Raw genomic sequence first — 16,212 nt, forward strand, 5'->3', positions numbered from 1 at the left:
TTTGTGACACACACATTGCACGTGCCACTGGGAATTTGTGGGTTTTCCATTTGTAGGAAAAGCTCTTTGTTACTCTTAGCTTTGTTACTCTTGGCCTATGTGATCTGATTTAAGGAAGAATTGTGAATGGCATTTTTCAAAATATGTCCAAATTAATTTTAGAAGGTTTGGCTGACTGTGCTGAGCTCTGGAGGTGCAAAGAAGCCCAAGTCAGCATCAAGGCTTTGATCCTGTGTGTCCAGGTCAGTGTGGTGTTAGGTGATGTGCCATCTCCTTCTCCTCCTAGACAGGCACCTTCCCTTCGTTTAGGTCACCTTCCCAATTTTTTCTATGAAATAAACTTTTCAGTGCATGTTTGCAGTTCGATCAAAAACTTAATACTTCCTATAGTGAGGGCATAATAGTAAGGAAATAGTATTATGGCTTGAATAAATAAATTGTTTGGAATTTGTAATTTCTTCATCACAGCCACGCTATTTTTCACAACAGAGGAACAGGAAGAGGGTATTCAGAAACACACTTGAGGAGAAAAATATGTTTAGGTATAAAAGTTTTATATTGTCATTAAGAGCCCTTCTACTACACTTTCAGTCACCATTCTACCACCAATGTGGTTAACATTTTGTCTGGCTTGGTAACTTCAAACTGACTCACTYCAAGACAGTTCCAGCTGCTCTATAAATAGCAGAGCTTTTCATTCCCAAGCCTATTCTGCCACTATCAGTAATCTGTGGTACAGTTTTTTTCCTTTGGTTCCTAGAATTGCAATTTGTTCTTGCAATAGCCTGAATGTTCTAGGTGCTAAAGGAYGCCCATTTCATATTTTGTCTGTATAGGTCTCTTATGCTAAAAAATAAATTAATTCACATGAATATTCAGAACTGAAATATAATATTGCTTATGATTATTTCATTGTCTCAAGACTGTGCCAGTTCTAGTTCACTGCTCTGTGGCCAGAAGATTTCATTCTAGAAAGATAGAAAAGTTAAAGAGTTTTTATCTACCAAAAATTAACCACTTGCACAGTTGGCAGTTGCTTTTCCTTCTTGTAAACCACATAAACATCTTMTCAGCTTAGAAACAGAAATATATAAACATACTGAATACTCATAAGTTGTAAGTACAAGGCTGTAGTGCCTTAAAGATTCCTTTTTACAATTACAGAGACCAACTCAAATCCTGATCAACCTCCCTTTTTTTCCCTCTGTCAAGAAAGAGACCACGTTAAATAAAAATCCTTCTGTTTGCTTGGTTATGTGTTTTTTTTCTCGTACCTGTCCAAGTTTGAGGCKGTGCCAAGTCAGACAAAAATGCAAACTATTCACATGAATTCATGATGTTGTCAGCACTCACCACCATTTTATATAAAGTCAAAAAACTGTCATCATCCTTGCACCTGTCTTTTGTTTTGAAAAATATAATTGAAGAAGTTAGGGAAGCATCTTGTTTGTTTTGCAATTTGCCAACACACATCCACATACAATAWTTGGGAGTGAAATTAAATGGTTTCAGGAGTGACAAGCAAAATGTTTCTAGTGTGGAAATATTTATTTTATGAGAGAAAATCATTCCTGTATACCCACCCAAATAAAACGATTCTAACACAAAGCTTGAAAGCAGAAATGGAGATACAGGCGTGTTCTGTTAAATAAGTGCTCACTCTGTCCAGCCATCTCTTTAGGAAGTGACTCTAAATGGTGTSGATTTTCCCCTGGATCTGGGCCTGACTGCAGATTTGTTTTTTGTTGCTGAGGAGAGTATTTATTTAAAGGACACTTGGTTAGGAAAACTGTTGGACTGCTGAAACCTTGTAGAAATGGAAAAAGTATAAATAATTGAAAAACTGCTCAGCCTAATTCAGCAAAAATATGACATTAACTAGTATTCTTTTGCCAGTAAAAGCTATGTCCACATTAGGATATTTTGGAACTATAGCTAGGCCAAATATTGTGCATCTGAGTCTTTTCCACAGCAGAAAGAATGACTTTCATATTTTCTCCTCTAGYTGCACTGCTGGAGGAAAAGAGTGCAAAAGATTAACTAAATACAAAAACCTCAAAAAAATCAGCTGAAGCAACTGTCAATTGTTCTTTATGTAGAAAATAAACCGTGGTATCACAAATTGATCTGGATGAGATTTCAAGCACCTCCTGCTTGCCTGAGGCTGATCAAACCACCAGGCAATKGTCCAAGCATAGCAGGCTTGGTAACTCTGCCTGCAGTTGAAAGGRAAGAAGTAAACAATGACATTTTTAYGCTGRAAAGTGCTTGGCCTCTGCCAAAAGGTTCTCTCCTTCCCCATGTGGAAGTTGTATAGCAATGGAATTACGTTGTCAGGGTTTTAATCTCTGAACTGAGGGATTATTTGAGCAATTGACCCTTCTTAGTTTAGGACTGGAGTTGTGGGTACTGTCAGGAAATRTTCGTGGAGATTTGTAGCTTTCTGYTAASAGCACTGGTGTTAAAAAGYTTTCTGCACAATCTGTGGTTTTYAGGACATACAAGCARCTGCAGTGCTGATGAGGAAAATGAACTGAAATCCTGCTATCTGTATTTAAAGAGAGAATAATCATGTACAACTAGATACAATTAACACTGATAATTCCAATTGACTAAGTGAAAGAATTCAAACAATACTGTTATCATCAAATTGTTGTTATATGTGATTTATCTCACATGGCTACTGAAGAAAAAAACTGCTGAAAGCTGAGGCAAGCTAAAAGGAGGGAAGCATTATTGATGCAAGCCTACGGCTGGAGAGAAATGTTTTCCCTAGGAAAGTGGTTATTGATGTACCTATTTATTATATGTAAAATTGTGCTTGGATAAATAGTTATATTTAGTTGGGATTTTTAAATGTTCATCATTATTCTTGCACATAGCACCATTCCAGAATAATGTAATTTTCTGAATAAGAAATAATAATAATAATAATAATAATAATAATAATAATAATAATAATAATAATAATAATAATTATAATAAAGCAGTGGCCAATTTTTTGGCAGATGTGATTGCTTTGTGGCTTAACTTCTGCCTGAACATTTTGACTTTGACAGAATCAAAGAGCTTCCCAGTCAATTTTAGTTGTTCAGGGCGTTCCTACAGACATCTTTATGTGAAAACTTTCTCTGGGTCAGTTTGGATATGTAGCTCCCCYTCCAAAATGAGCTGGATCCAGGACTGACCAGGATGTGGAATGATTTGCAAACTGCTACTCCATCTGCAAAGAGCAGAGCAAAAGTCGTGTTTTGAATKGATGATGCATATTGTTCACCTGCTGTGGACTTTTAATGCAGTGTTTCTAATACCATATCATGACCTCTCTGTCACATCGACCCCACATAATTTTCCCAAAGCAAAATACATTTCCTCTCATACAAAAAATATGTAAATAGGTGGGAATGATTGTRAATATATTATAAGGCGTTTTGCTTCACTCATGTATTACTTAAAAAATATGAAAGATGAGAAATTGCTGGRGTTTTCAGCTTAACAATCATCATAAAAGACAAACCAACAGATCCTTAAACTGGGTGGACAAAAGAAAATTAAAAATGTCTTTAGTGAATCTGCTTTACTCAGAGATCAGATCAATTTATTCAATCTACTTTATGAAATAATTCTATTGAAACACAGGTTTCCCAAATTTACCATGCAGAGTTACTCAAAGTAAATGAACAAAGAAATGGAATTTTCTATATTATTTAAAGACTTTTGTTCCATATCTTGCTGATGTTGTATTGTATTAACAAGCCTGAAACTAAACTTCCAAAGAAACAAATCTCTTTCACATCTTACTTCAAAGGAGCCCAAGCTTCCAAGAGAGAAACACTAGCCTCAATATGCACTTTTATTTAAGGTCTTCTGCTTTCTTATTTTGCCTTTTTTTTCTTTTCTTTTCGTTTTTCTCTTTGCAAATTATTGCATGGGCAAAGGTCTTGCTGCTCCTCAGAACTGCAGTCCACAAATACAGTGAGAAGGTGCGGCCGTGTCAATGATCAGCTCATTTTGAACATTTTTCTTTAAGGACTGCAGCTTTTTGTACACTTGACCAACCCAAAATTTCCTTTAATATATGGGGAGCTATTCGGATGCTACTCAGGTGTGAGTTTTTGTGGTGGTAATTTCTTCTCCATTGAAATATACCTTTTCTCTCTGAAATCTGTATCTGATAGTAAAAACTATTTTTAGATTGCATATGAGTCAAATGCTTGAGTAGGAGTTTTTATTCACTGGCAAGAAGTGTAGTTTCATGTTAGACTAAACATGATTTGGTGACAGAGCAGCCAGATAAGCATTCAGCAATGTCAGCAAAACAATGTTAATTTTCTTTTTTATTCCTCTGTTTTGCAGTCAGACTTCAGCAGTATTATTTTAGTCTGTGTAATGAAGATCATTCTGATGTTTTAACTTGAAAATTGTTATCAGTGAAGCGCCTGCTCCTTTCAGGCTAATCAGCATGGCCAGACTTCCCATGATTTTGTTGATTCTTTTAGGGTTCATTAAGAACAATGTTACACAGTGTTCTTCCCTTGCTTTTCATCTGGCTTGRTTTACTTGCAGGAGGGAGTGTCAGATGCATCTGCTAGGAAAAAAAAAATCAATTTGAGCACAGTATGCAGGGTTTTTTTTCAATTCTCAACTTGTAGGCAGTGGAATTTTTAGTTACTCCTCAGTCAAGAAGATCCACAAATGCTCTAAAATGAATTCCCTTGCTTTTGACAACTCTTGCCACTTGATGATGGTGATTCTGAATACTATAGGCACTGTGCATTAGTAAGCCATGGGTTACAAGATTGTTGAAGCACATAAAAGTGTGATGTTTAGCCCTAAGTATGTTCTTAAAAAATAGAATTGCTAAATTTTCCCAGCTTTTCCTGTTGCAATGCCTAATTAATTTAGCTTGAGATAYGAAAAAAGACCACATGTGACCATCTGAAAACATCCTTGTGAGTTAATTGTCAATGCTCCTAACTAAGACATTTAAAGCTGGTTAGAAAATCGATGTCTCATTGGAAATTTATATATTTATTGCRTATGAGAGGAGAAGGAAGTGATCAAGATGGAAAGGATGATTGTGTAGTTCTCAGAGAAGATCTGTAAAGACTTTAAATAGAGGGGTTTTTTTATTGTTTGGCTGTCTGTGTGGGAAGGCTTTAAAATGGTAAGAGCTGTGTAGTCTGTTTTCTTCTTTTTGGCATTCTGCCCACCAGAGGGACAAGACAGAGGGAGTGTTATGCAAAATGTATCAGAAAATTCGTCAGAGAACTCCTAACCAATCATCAATATCATACCYCAGAGAAATGGCATCATGTCATTGTGCCTCGCACAGTCATTGAACCAGATGGATTCTCCCAGTGGCACCTGGAACAATCAGCTTTTCAGAGGTTCTGATGGAAATAGTGGGGAAACTCTGCACATGTCCTGTACTCTCTTGAGAGTTATGAGCAAGCAGTATCTTCCTCTCAAGCTTGTTTGTAAAACATACWGATTGTTTTGTTTGCTTAGGGCAGGCTACTGCCAAAAAGTTCCTTTTGACTCATCCTCTAGTTTTTTAGCCAAAAATATGGTAAGTATTCTTCAGTCTCARAGTCATATCTACTGTATTTTGTATTAATAAAATAGTGTTTTMAAGATGACAAATGAACTTGTAGCAGCCTCACCGTGAGGACTTTTTTAGACTAAGCAGGAATGAAAGGATATATAGCTGAGAGACGTCTTTCTCCATATTCACAGCTTGTTTCTSTCTGCAAGTGAAGGCAACTGTTTCAGGGAGCAAATTTTGGTGTATGAATATCTTGAAGCATCATTGCATTTTTCAAACCCACTGAATTATTCATATATAGCTTCAAAACTAAGATCAGCTAGTGTTCATACCACCGTATTATTTTCTGAGCTCTTTTTTGAGTTCTTTTCTTAGTTCTCCTATTGCTTTTAAGCTCCTGTGTCTTGGGTTTTTCAGTGTTCATTGGTGTATATTCTATTTTCCTACTGGTCCATCTCTATTTGCTCCCTTCAGAGAGCAAGCAATGCAGCAGAGTGAAGGAGGCAGGGATTTTATGGGAACAGTGATATCCTGTCACAACTATCACACAGGTTAGATAAAATAAGGGTGCAGAGGACTCTTGCTGTTACCACTGATTTTTTAAGTTTGAAAGCTAATACTAATTAATTCATATTTTTGTGTTATAAAGTCCTTATCTAAATACCTATCCATTCACCTAAGTATTCTGTTATTGTGACTGTGTACATAGGCAATTACACTGTACATAACAAACATTCTTTTGTTAACATGCAAAAGTATTTTCAGTTATATCCTCCACTGTCAATTGTCTTTCACATTAAAATTTCATTTGCTCAGGATGTTGTGCTAGAATCTGTTATACTCCATAATTTCTTATTGAGAAACATGCATTTCGTCTAAAGCCAGAGATCAGATGTGATTTTATAATAATCTTATTTTGTTACAATTGCATGGCCTCAGGGTGAATAACAGTGTTAGTCAAAAACAATATTCAGGCACGTATTTWATGATGTGCAATAAATAAATTATGTGTTCTGAGAAGGGGAGGTTTGTAGTTTTTGTAAACATTTTTTAACATGCTACAAAATATGAAAATATAGCAGTAATATCTGCAAATAATAATTTTAAATCATTATTTGCCACTGTTTGGGCTATCTTTCATGTTATACAATTGATGCTGCATTGTGTAGCTAATTTGGAAATCTTGCAGAATGCAGAGGGGAAACTTAAACATGACACATATGCTATTTTTTTAGCTGATTGTGCTCAGGAAGTGCTTTGGTGTTTATGGTTTTTTTTGTTCCTCCTTTCCCTGATAATTAGTGTAAGTAATTATTTGGCCTGGGGGCATTTATCACACAAGTCAGCTGAATGAGGTTAGAAAATCTACAAAAGCTGAGTTGAGTGTAACCCTGGTGATGGTTTTTTTTTGCCTTTTGCCTCCCTCAGTTTTGCTTCTGCTTGTCACAGGTGTAACTTTTTTTAAAGAAAAGATTCTGCAATTATGAACATTGGGTTGTTTTGCCTGAAGAAGTAACCACAGCACAGCGTACTAGAAAAGATTAAAGGGAAAAGCATAAACTGCTTGGAGCTACAAGTATCAAATTAATTGGTATTTATGAAACACAAAGTGCTGTTTTTCTGTATCAAATTTTTGGTTTATTTCTTGGAGATGTGGAACTTCTRCATCTTTACCTGTAAAAGTACCACACTGTCTTCTGCGCCTGAGGATTTTCTTGCATTCTGTGATTTTAAAGTCTTCTTTGTGACTTATTAKTRTTATKRTTWTKATTTTTATTTTTATGTGCCACTGGCACAGTTTACCTAAGGTTCAGATTAAACCTGTCTCTTCCATGGCACCTTTGCATTCCAGAAGCATCCTTACTCTCTGGAATGAATCTGAAACCTTGTTCCTGGTATTGTCAGTTCAGCCAAATGTTGAAAGTCTAAATTCTGCTAATTCTGTTAATTTCTGGTACTATATAAGCCGCGTGAGGTCTCCCAAATCACATTGCTTTATATCTATGTTGTCATAGCCTGATGGAGGCATTATGAAGGATTTCCTCACACCAGGGTAAGGAAATTGCCAAACTGATCATACACACGTCCTTACTGTACCCCAACTGCAGGGAAGAACAGAGTAAAAGGCCTCAAACTTTAAAGTATTTCCATAAGAATATTCTCTCCTAATTCCTTTTTGGCTTGGTACATTAATTGTAAATTGTTATCTTCAGAGTTAATGCTCCATGATGTGGTCAGGTCTCACTGAGAATGAATTCTGAAATAGCATTGATATTGGAATTAGACTTCAAACATGGCCAATATTTACCAAACAGGTTTTGAAATACATTTTTTCCCCACGAATTTTATGTTGACAATTACCAGGCCCAAAGGAGACAAAGTACTATATCCCTGTATCCTTTAGAACTWACTTTTGCTAATGATAAAATTCACATCATCTGAGATCTTGGAATTGGTGTCCTGCTCATAAGTGTTCCTTCTTTCAGTAACATGTCCCTGGTTTGTGATACAAGATTCTGTCAGTGTTACTATTTCTGGAACAGCTCAACAWGGGCACCATTCTCATTTAAAAACCCTCAGAATTCTTTAGAGTCCTTTAAGTTCCAACCTGAGGGAATTTGCTGAGATGTTTTCTATTGATATATCTTTTTTGCTTTCTTAGAGCAGCTGATAGTCTTTCTCTGCAGTGCCACGTTTCTGGCTGTAGAAGCAGGTGTTGATGTTTAAAATGATGGCATTATAAAATTATGGATTATTGAGCAGTAACCTGCTTCAGGTTCGATATTATTATCCCATATGACTTGTTATTGATGGCTTTCTTATGCATAGATTTTAGAGTGACTGAGCACCAGTTTTGAAATTAGGAAGCCCTTATAAAGCTTGGAATCATCTCAAGCAATGACAAAATTGCTTTTCTCAAAACTCATTAAATAGTGTCTTGCAGTGCAACAGCTGATGTAATAATGGGTGTGTATTAACAAATTGCTCATTTCCTGGCAAATATTCTGATATCCCTGCCTTGCCTTCATAGCTATCAGATTTCCTCTGGATTCCTACAGTTTGGGTTTTTTTTCTTTTCAAAATTCTGCTTTGATTCCCATAAGGAGCCTGCATAAGAGTCATGTGTACATATAAACTCATAGAAGTATTTCTGGCATTTTTCTAGCTTAGTCACAACATATACTGGATTTCAGGACTGGTGAGCAGAACATTTATAAACAAAAGTTGTTATGGGCAGTCATATGGTCTCCAAGACAGCAAGAGACTCTTTCATCACATAGTTTTACCACCTGTGTATTGCAAATCATTTTCAATTTTCAGTAAAAGCAGAAATTGCCTTTAATGAAAGTTTTGTGAGTAAAATGGTCCTGCCCCAGTTTTGTTGGAATCCCAAATGGTGTCTTTTCTTTTTTTTTTTTCCTCCTTCTTTTGCACCAAAGAGCAGGGTATAGCTAAAAGTTGATCTGAACATCAAGAACTCTACTACTCTGACTTTCCTCCATGTGGTACTTGTTCAAGGTATTTGATCCATTGCTGCAACGCTTCCCTGACACGATGGATTTTGTCTGTGTGCAGAGTAGGACTGTGTGTAAGCCCTGCACCACAGAAAACAGGTTCTGGAAACAGGCTGAGGCCAGCAGACCCCTTCAGTTTTTATATTTGTATATTGGTATATATAGGGAGCAATACTGATTACATATTTACCAGAAACCCAGTGGATCTGATGATCTTATCATGCCTAGATCCAAGAGGAATAACCTCTTTGCATATTGAGAAATGGTGTCAGCCTGAAAAGTAGATTGGGATCAGTCCTTGGCCACTGCATTCTCATTTGTATCTTCCTGGGGTAGGAGAAGGGTTATTGATCACTGTGAAACTCGTCCATCTCTTGGGAGCTGTGGTCACTGCTCGACTGGGTCATCAGCTTTGAGCCTCAGAAGTGGCCCTGCACAAGGGAACCTGAGCTGACGAGTTGTGCTAATCAGCCCATGACTGATTAATCTTCCTGAAACTGGATGTGTGGTTAGGCAGCTCTGGAGGCAAACTGTTCCTATCTCCCACTGGAATCTCATCCTGTGTTTTAAGTAGTGTCTGCAGTGTTCTTTCAGTGGCAAAAAAGGAGTTAGAATTCGCAGCTGAGTTAATTGATCTCCAGTGTGAATCCTGTTCCCTCTTTCTTGATCCATGTGACCATAGTCTAGTGCTCCTCCTACACAGGTGTTTGTGAGATTTCTGTTAATTTTTTTTTATCTTTCTCGTTGAATTTTAAGAGCTAATCAAAAAGGTACATGTAATTCATGTTCTACTGCTGTCTCAATACGCTTTAATCAGGAACTTTTTTTTAAAGTCTTAAGAGAAAGCTAATAAGCATTTGACCAAAACCTTATCCTAATAATCTTTATTACACTGGTGTAATTTTCAATGTCTGGAGCTTTTCTGTGTAACTACTTCTAATATGTTTTAATAACATGAATCCCATGAAATGCTTCTGAAAATAATTTCTAAATTATATCTTAGGTAAGATCTTTGATAAGAGAGCAGAAGAGTCTAGAAGAGGTTGCTGGAGCCTCATGAGTTTTTATATTTGTATATTGGTATGTTAAGAGGAGGGGGTAATGCTGATTACATATTTACCAGAAACCCAGTGGATCTGATGATCTAATCATGCCTAGATCCAAGAGGAATAACCTCAGTGGAATAACTGAGTGTCTGTGAGTCCATGGATCCTGACAGAAGGAATCCATGGATGCTGTGAAAGCTGGCTGATGAGGTTGGAAGGTCACTCTAAAATAACTTTGAAAGGTTATGGTGATCAGAAGTTCCCCATGATCAGAAGAAAGCAAGTGGCACTTTCTTCTTCAAGAAAGGCAAGAAGGAGGATCTGGGGAACAGGAGGCCAAGTCACAACAAGGTGATGGAGGAACTAATCTAGGAAGCAATTTCCAAATGYRTGAATGTCATTGRGAGSAGTCAACATGGATTTATGAAGRGGAAATCATGCTTAAACAGCCTGATAATCTTCTGGAATGAGATGATCAGCTTGGAAGAYGAGGRAAGRGTGGCAGATGTTCACCTCWACTTTAGTAARGCTTTGGACACTGTCTCCTGTGAAATCTTRATAGGCTCACTGACAAATTATGGGTTAGATATGTGGATAGTGAGGTGGATTGAAAATTGGCTGGACGCCTGTGAATTTTCAGCATCTGACCTTGACTGTCTTAAATAATGTGTCTGTGCTATTTTTTATGAGAGACAGGAGTGAAGTGGACTGTGGTCAGAGGAGAATAGTTCCTTTGCAACAGCTTCTATTATTTCAAGCCAGAACTGCAAGTATTTTGACAGTTGTTCTTTGGATGAAGGCAGAGGGAATTAATTGTTGCATTCTAAAATCCAGAACAACTTTGTGGCAGTTTGTTAGGATTATTTTAACTTTTGGAAACCTGCAAGGTGAATATTCAAAAACATTTAGTTTAAGGATTCTAAGTATTACTTTACAGAAATCTGCCTACTATATTAAATTTCTTCATCAAAGCGTTAAAAGAAAGGTAAGAAAAAWTTCACAATGGGACAAAAGGGGTATTGCCCTAATATTGAGAAAGCAGAGCAAACATAAAATGAAAGGTGTAAGTAGAGCATGTAAGGGACATGCTGGTGACTAAATAGACTTTTTCCTGTGTTTTTAGAAAAGGAACGAGTAAGAGCAATGAAAAAGAAAGATCAACTTAAGGCTCACATAACCAGGTGGAGATATTTATAACACCAATTTTGAAAGATTGTACCATGGAGATCTCAAGACAGTTTCAAGGACATTTTTGAGTACTGATTTTAATATTCATCCAGCTATGCACTGTCCTGCAGGGGAGAACCTTAGCCTGTGCCTGAGTTGTTACTTTTGATTTCATTCTTTTGGTCAGTGCTGGAGAAGATAAAAGCTCTCTTTCTCTGTCTCCCCCGCCCCAACCCCTTCCCTCCATTAGCTTGATAATGCATTGAGTAACAGCTGGCAGCTTTGTTGGTTGTTTTGAAAGCTAAAAAAACCCTTTTTGTACCTTAGAGACTAAATGCTGTTTGTGAAATAAGTGATGCTGTATGCTTTGTCAGTTTATTGGCTTCTTTCTCACCAGCTCTTTTGGAAAATCCCTGTAGTCCTCATGCACTTCTTCCCACCATTCCCTTCCCTTCTTGCACACTACAGAAGATACCTCCAGTTTTTCTATTGCCATGTTTCTTGAAGAGCTTTCGTCTTTTAGCATCCAAATGCTGTTCCCAGGGGACCATCTAGAAATCGTTCACCCTGACTCATGTGAAACTGAGCTAAATCTCTTCTGATCAAAAGAGTTTAAAACTGTTTTTCTGAGAAGATGATGTCTGACACTGTAATTTCCATCTGAAAACAGCTAACATCTGTGGAAAGTGCATAACCAATGCCTGAGGAATTTCTGCGAATTAAGTCCATGTCATGTTTGACTTTTTTTTCAGTTCTCCTATAGAAGAAAAGGGAGGGCGGGGGGAACAGGGGGAAGAAGCCTCTGACCCAAGACTGAGCTAATTTTGGTTTCAGCATACCCTGATAGTATCAGGAGGTTGTCTTTCTCTGTTCCTGCTGTTTTTCTCTATTTTTGGGACCACTCTGCACTTGCAGCACTTGTTCCCTTGTCACTGCTCCACTGAGRGTGAGCCAACATTTTGAACACTGAGTTAAGAATTAGTTGATTTGTAGATTAACTCCATGTTCGTACAGCTCGCACGACACCATTGATGCTGTGGGATTTTCCCCTTAACTACTTTGTCTCATCATTGCCAGCAAATTTTTAGGGACCTGGCAGGTGACAGAATATTTTGCTGTTACAGGAAAGGCTTGTTACAAAAGGTATGCCTGCATGTCCACGTGTAGTAAAWCAAAATGTCTGTCTCCATCTACTAAATTATTCCAGTTATCAGGRCTGCATTGTAATTTGGTACAGTAGCAAAACTGATGCGCATAACGTTACTCTGTAACATTTTTATACCATTCCAGGAGTTCTGTTTGTGGACTTCGGAGAGCTTTTGATGCCCTTTTATGTTCCAGATTTGCTAAACTAAATCTCCTGGTATTATCAGAGTTGTTATAAATTATGCAGGSGAATTTAAGCTATTTAGCTGTTCTGATACTATCCAAAGGTCAGACACATCCCACTAGTAATTTGAAGTTTTGAGTACTTTCCTGGGTTGGCAAGGGAACCTTCCATCCACTGCTTTAACTGATAAGTGATTTCAGCATGTAATGAGAATGGTATCCGTTCTCTGGACAAACCGTGACTTCTTGGAATACCAATTTTGCACACCCATCTTTACATTTTCTCATCAAATTAAGCTAAGAAAAGGTGGTACTGTAATTYTTTTCTGCCTTTACCACTAGATGAGTTTTCTTACCGAGTAGTATTCTTTTCTTTGTAAGTTTTGATAGTTTATCTTACTACAGACTGAAAGTAGGAAATGTGCTCTGTCCATTTTTTTTAAGCTCCTCTATGAAAGGCATGCTTAGCATCTTCTTATTAAGATACGAATGAGAGGTCAGAGTATATATTTAAATTAGAGGTCAGAATATATTTCCAATTTCATAGGAATGTGACCACGAGTGAAAGGAATTTAGATTCATTTGAGGACTGTCACTGCTCCTGATTTGGAATGAACAAAATTGTAGTTAAATTCAGAGAATCATTTTCTCTCAGTATGTATGCCATTAAGTAGCTTTTAATTAAAATAAAAAGGGAGTTCTTCCCCCCCCGTGCACTGGAGAGGCTACAGCAAGATATTTGCAATGTGAAAAGGAAGGAAAAGATAACACTCAAATGAAACAAGCCAACCAATAAAGTTCATATTCTCTCTTATTTTTAATTWTAAGATTAAAATTGAAAATCAATGCAATGGTGAGCAGGCATACATTAATATTTTTCCATAGGTCTTCAACTAGTATTTCTCATTGTTGAATACTTTATGTGCTTTTTCATTGGTGTAGCAGATACAAAGATTATTTGAAAAAATGTGATCTTTATTGTGATTTTTAATTGATGCAAATGTAGTAATTTTATTTGTAACAAATGTAATTGGCCATCCATGAAGTATTCCAAAATACTTATTTTTTTGTTAGGGTAGGGGATAATCATATATGTGGTTGTTATGTGGCTACTTGCACCTTGTCAAAGAAGACTTCTTACTGTCATGTGAAAGTCATCAAGGTTATCTTTTACAGTGTTTTGTGGGATTTTTTGTTGGTTTGTTGTTTTTTTTTTTGTTTGTTTTTGTTTTTTTTTAGTTTGAGAGCAGGTCAGGATCTGCAAACATCTCTGTGGTGATTTGGTAGTGACTGCAGACAGGTATCAACACTGTAAAATGAACAGGATGCTCAGAGTTCTCATCTTTCCACAGTGAAACCAGGGATGAACAGCTTGGGAGAGGAAATCTCTTCTCTTGGAAAATATCCTTATGTTTCATGACTGATGCAAACTGGCAGAGTATTATTACTGAACTAGTAAAGTATTTGTCTAGTGCTTAAACAGTAATTTGTAGTTGAGGGTCATCTGGCACTCTGCTTAATTCAGGAATGCTTCAAAATTGTCTTACTCTGTGCTGTCAACCTCTCTCTTAAAACAGAAACAATAATTCTGCAGGAAAAGGTTTTGAAAGGAGCTCTGAGTTTGCGTGCATGTCCCTGTGTGTTCACTTGTGTTTGGCATAACAGAAGCACAGATGCTGATATTATTTGATAAATAGTAGTATCAACTGTTACAGAAATACCTCACTGTTGCACAAGAAGAGACTTTCAAAATGTGCTATTACAACTGGGAGTACTCCAGAGAGTGTCCATGCCTCTGTAGCAGTTCCCAGCTCTTACAGACTGTCTGAGCTCTTGAAAAYTTGCACTTTGGATGCCATACATATGTTCCTTGAAAGTTTTTCAAGATGCTGAGGCACRAGCAGGTTCAAGAAATTCTACATGTCTTCGCAGAACAAAGTCCAGGTTTATACGAATAAAAGCCTTACAGAGTTTTAAAAAAGCAAAGATTTCAGAATTCAGTTTCCCTGCACTTCACACTTGTGAGACAGTTCCCAAACTCTAGGTTTCCCAAATACTAAGGATTTTTTGAGGCAAATTATGTTTAAAATGGGGTTTGTTCTTGGCATGTGATGTTATAACCCTCTTGCATTGGCCCCGTACCTTTTCATTTGGAGTAAGGGAGACTGCTGAGTTTCTTTAGCTGTCAATAGTATTTTAAATTTAGAAACTACAGAAAAGATTGGGTTCTCCAAATCAGTATTTACTTCTCACATTAGGAAGTATGCAGGTTTCATGTTTACATATCTATATATCTGTATCTATCTATATATATGTGTATATACATTTTCAGACCTTATTTGAGATGATGAGAATGCCTTGAAAGAGACTCTCCTGCTCATCCCCACTTAATCTTGTAGATGTAATGGGAATGTTTTGGATAGCACAAAGGGTCTGTTTTAGATGGAACTGAATTGGAAGGTAAGATCTGTCTGTGGATGTAACCCTCTGTTTCTACTGCTGGAGTTTGGGACCAGATTAAGACCAGTATTGAATAATTGTTGTTCTCTCCTRAACCTAAAGCACGGGTGTTAGGCCTGATGCATTATTTGACCATACAAAGCCACTTCTCTTGGACAGTGCTTAGCTAAAGCTAAGCACAGCTTTTGRCATAAAAGGAATCTGCTAACACACATTTGAGAGGTACCTGTTGGACATCTGCAGTTGCTGTTCATTTTTGAAGTGAAACATAACCCCTTTCCTCTGCAGATAATGTGCTTTGTAGACTATAATGTTTCAGAGTTGTTTTGATTAGATTTACAGTTGTTAAATACTTGCTCCAAGAGTATAATGCAAATAATTTTTGCTGTTCTGAAGACATAAATTGTACATGCACTGTTAATCTTCATGTAGTGTAAGTTCCTATTTTTCTATCCCTGGATATAGACGACAATTAGGACAAGTTAACATACAAATTTCATATAAATATGTACAAGTTCTTTTTAATAAATGAGCTGTGTACTTTAGAATCATGTGATTCTGTTGCTCATTAGCTGCCTTTTTCAGCTTAAAATGAAGTGTGTATTTCATAGCTTTTATCATGATTTTTGCATGTTTAAATTCTGGGCACAGTAGTAACAAGCAATGACACTCGAATGTTATTCACAGCATTCTGACCTAGATAAGCCTGCTGATGTTGAGTGCAAACTAATGCAGCCAAATTCAGCCAAAAAGTTTTTGGAAGATGTGTGTTAGGCCAAAATGACTCATAAGGAGAAAGGAAAAAACATGAATTATTTCCCTTCTGTCTTTGCATGCATTCATCAAATCYCTGCATACTAGCCAAATAACTATTTTTTAAATGCCAAGAAAATATTCTATTAAATATTCTATTAATATTCTATTAAAACTAAGAATCTGGTTGTCTTCCTCCATGTAACTTTGAGATGACTTCACTGCTCTTCATAAAAGTTAAGGTTTTTGTGTTTRTTATTTGCTTTACTTTTTGTAGGGCTTCCCCTGACTTTCTGTCAGAGTGCTTGAAAGATTGAGGGAGAGAAAGAGAGAAAGGGAGGGGAGAGGGAAATAACCACAGCTTAAGGCTGCACCTGCTGTCCCTGGAGTGGGC

Source organism: Malurus melanocephalus, unplaced genomic scaffold (assembly GCF_030028575.1).
Source record: "Malurus melanocephalus ecotype Western Australia unplaced genomic scaffold, MMel_1.1 scaffold_36, whole genome shotgun sequence".
NCBI classification, from domain to species: Eukaryota; Metazoa; Chordata; class Aves; order Passeriformes; family Maluridae; genus Malurus; species Malurus melanocephalus.